Raw genomic sequence first — 4,334 nt, forward strand, 5'->3', positions numbered from 1 at the left:
AGGAGGTGGGTTCTTCGAACAACACGTCGGGCTTCACGTACACAAGCCTGCAATATGCTCGCACGGCTTCCCGGCCTGATAAGTGCTACTGCTCTCACCAAGCTGATTGGATACCATCGCTACTAGAGATGAAGGTGCTACAAACAAAGAGCAATATACCATTACACTTGAAGCTTTGGAAAGACAATAGGAAGGGGCACACCCCCAAGGGAAGTAAGAAGCTACTTGTTAATGGGGCATATCTCATCAAGGACCCTCTATTTAGAAGTCTTACCAAGAAAGCTTTGAACAAACTCAATAAAGATGTTAACCTTGAAAACCCTAAAGCTTGTGACCTCTTTGTTTAAAGAAATCAAAAAGCGATCAAAATCTCAGGTCCTCGGATGAAAAAGGCTCAAGAAGAGCACTGAAAGCAGCTCAAAGAGGAGGTTGCTAGTCTGACTTCTAAAAAAGCTTCTAGACTGGCCTCCGAAGAAGAACACAAAAGGTGGCTAGAAGCGAAAGCCAACCTAGCTGAGCAACAATTTGAGGAAATCAGGAGGGCGAGGCTAGTTTTTAGAGAGAGCTTCCTCCATCCAGAGGCCGCTAATTAAGCACATTTTTTAAGGGCCCTAAAAGTCAAGAAGAGTCGTGGCTCCGTCACTTGCTCGCAAATGAAAATGGGAATGATACACAAGACCAAGGCGGTATGGCTAGGATGATGCTTGATCACCTTAGCCAAATCATTGGCCAGTCAGAGACTCGCTCTCAAGAAGTTGATGAAGCTAGAGCGTTTCAACACAAAAATTTCCTAGCGGGAAGCAAATCATCTTGAGACGGCCTTCTCTGAGGATGAATGCTTGCTTTGTCTAGCAAGCTCTTGGCAAGGAGAAATCCCCTGGTTGGGATGGTATGACCACTAAATTCTTCAAGGAGTTTTGGGAGGACCTCAGAGGTTCAATCACGTGTGTGGCTAACCAGGCTCTGGTCAAAGGGTCCTTGGATCCCAATGTAAAAATAGGGTGTATCAATCCTATCCCGAAACAAACAAGTTTGCTTCTCTCAACTAAAGAACTGACGTCCCATAACTATGATGTATGTGGCATATAGAATCATTGCCAATGTAATTGCTCTTAGACTGTCCCCCCTCCTTGATAGAATCATATCTCCTCATCAACATGGGTCTATCAAAGGAAGGTCAATCTATTACAACATCCTGACGGCAATGATTGGCATTGAGTATGCGCTTTGCATGAAGCAAGAGTGCATTCTGCTTCATTTGTATTTGGACAAGGCTTATGATAGGATTGTGTGGTCCCTAATTGAAGATGACATGAGAACCCTGGGCTTTGGGCCGCACCTCTATTAGCTTATACACACTCTTGGGACGGGGAGCTACTATTCAATGATAGAATTGTGGGCTCCTTTGAAGCCAAAAGATCGATCAAGTAAGGACGCCTCCTAGCCTCTCTACTCTTTGCTATTGGATCACATCCTCTGATAACGATGCTCAAAGTTGTTGCTGAGCGGGGTGAAATACAAGGGTTAACTTTGCCCGGTTACAACCAGCCCTTGGCCAAGATGTTTGCAAACGACTCCCTTCTCTTCTTGAAAGATAAGTGAGAGAAATCCTTATGTGGACTATGCACGACTATCCTGGGGTTGGAGACATTTTTGGTAACCCCCTGTCCTCTATCTCTCTTTCCCTCATTCCCTCTCTTCCTTTAGCTCACTTTACTTCACTCATCTCTCTAACCATATGATATGTATGCAAGGTTGTCCACATCGGGGCACAATGCATGTCCTACTTGCGGGCCATCGTTGGTGACGGAGAGGCCCGATTCCTCGCGCAAGGTAATCTATGCAAACAACCATCATTTCTTACCCAAGGGCATAACAAGCACAAGGCTCCAACAAATGGGAAGGCTCCTCTAAAGCTCACGATGGCAGATTGGGCAACCATTTGGGAGGAACACCACAACAACAATCCGGCTCCATGTCCTCCATCAAAAGGTATGTCAAGGTATTCCATATTTTTAAGGCTTCCATATTGGAAGGACTTAAAAATACAACACCTCTAGGATCCCATGCACATATTCATTAGGAAATTTCAGAGGTCATTTGGAGGTCCATATGAAGAGAGAGAAAAATAGAGCGCGTCCAATGAGCACGAAGGCTACGTTACGTAGGAAAGTACGTGGAAAGACTCAAAAAATAGGAAAATAGCATAAAACTTTCACAAATCTAGGATTGTAGCATCTTAATTTCCTTCCTTTTACCGAGCTTTTAGGTGCTTGCATGTGGTCCCACTTCTGATATTCTCTTATGGTCATTAACGTACTGGAGGGTGACCATTAAGCCCGCACAAGATATTGGAATTCTAAAACACTTTCCCTCCATTAGAATGCTTTCAAAGTGAATCTCCCTCCACTAAAGCTTTTCTCTGAGAACTATGGCGTCCACGTCTTCTCGCCCAAGAGGCTCTAGGTGTTTACTGTCTCTCACACCAACAACCAACAACTGCACTTTGCCTAGAAGGCCAAGTAGTAGCATATCCTCAATTACAATACCAGCTTCAATAAGTGCAGAGAACCAATGGGTTGGACAAAGGATAAACAAAGGTTCATGGGTCCTCATGCAACCAAGAAGACCCAAGAGGTCTAGTGGTATCAACGTTTACCGCTCAGCATGGAAGGCCAGAGTGTTGGATTTCAAAGTTGAAATCGGCAAAAGATCTGTAAAGGAAGTTCTTGTTCAGCATGTGTTTACCCATCCTGAGGTGATAGCAAACGGTGGAAATGTATCAGATATACATCGACCACGTTGCAATTGTAAGTACTCTTGACATGTGAACTTACTGATACTCTCATTATAACTTTTCTTATATATTTTGCAATGTTTCTCCCGCTTGTTATGAGCAATGTCTCCATTCTTCACAGCTCAATTACATTAGATTTGTCATTTGTACTTATTGATACTCTTAGTTTAACTCTTCTTAGTGCATAATAGGCCTCTTCCATGTTGTTCATGCCCACATTGGTTCTCTACAGTATTCAGAGAGGAGCAGCAAAAGACTGGTTGATGAGGGAATCTTTTTTTATGACCACTTTTACCAACTCAGCTCAGCGAATAAGAATGGCATGTTGGTGAAAGTGCCTCTACCAACCGATTGGAACACTGTGGACTGGCCAGTTCCCGAGGAAACAATGGTGGAGGCAATGCGAAGTAAGCTCTACAAGGATATACAAAGGTCTCTACGTAGCTCTATTCCTACCAAACTGGTTAGAATTGCAAACTTCTGTCCTGTTGCACTCTTCATAGAGCTGTTTCATAGCTACAACATCCGAGTTACGAAAACTATGTTCATGTGCAAGTCATTTCAGCAGTCATCCTATGACAAACTTCTTGACAAAGGATGGTATGCAAAGGAAGAGATTGGTTTACGGTGCGAGGTCGCGCTTGATACTCTAGTTGTCAAGTACATGATTGCAAGCCAATCACTGTTACTCTCGTTTTGGTATATGCGATCACAAATGCTCAACGGTAAGTACATTCCTATGGACCAGGTTTCTGCAGGTTTGGAAGATAATCCTGCTGTGGATGTGGAAGTGATTGATAAAGAGCATGGCCTACTGTTGGTGGTTACAATAAGGGAGCTATGCAGTCTTCAGCATTTGCGGCATGACATAATTGAAGAGTCAATGGACAAGGACCTATCAGATTTTTCCTTTTTCCTAGTTGGCCGTAAGGTGATGCGGCGAAGGGAAAAAGATATTTTGTGCAAAGAGTTGGATGGTCGGGTTGAAGTAGTGTCAATGTAACAGATATTCTTGTGAACCCAAGTGTATACAAATGACTTTCAAGACATGAAGTTTATTGAGCTTATTTTTCAATTGTGCCCTGTGAAAAAGTGTGCTTGAAATACATTTCTTTACCATGTCAAATCTCTCTCTCTCTCTCTCTCTCTCTCTCTCTCTCTATGTTAGACAAGACAAAGACATGATAGAAGAGTCATCTTAATTCATTAGAAAGTACAAACTCGTCCGTGAACAATGGACTGAGATACAATTTCTGTAAGTATGGAATCAGAATGTCTTCAAGGTAAAAATCGAAGGAATGCCCCTCAAAAGAAGGTGGTGAGACAGTTGTTCCCAGCGGATTTAGTTCTCCCTTTTCAGGAGTATCATCAATTAGTAGTGTATTAGTTGCATCAAAGGGTACACCGATTTGGCTAAATGGTTTGTACAAAAGAGGTAAGTGTGGTTTTTTAGGTGGTAGTGGCCCTCAATGGTAACGCATTTTCTTTGATCATACAAAAAGGCAAAATCTGACGTGTGAGCGTGGCATACATTGCA

Source organism: Adiantum capillus-veneris, chromosome 8 (assembly GCF_014529385.1).
Source record: "Adiantum capillus-veneris isolate H3 chromosome 8, ASM1452938v2, whole genome shotgun sequence".
Classification (NCBI taxonomy): Eukaryota; Viridiplantae; Streptophyta; class Polypodiopsida; order Polypodiales; family Pteridaceae; genus Adiantum; species Adiantum capillus-veneris.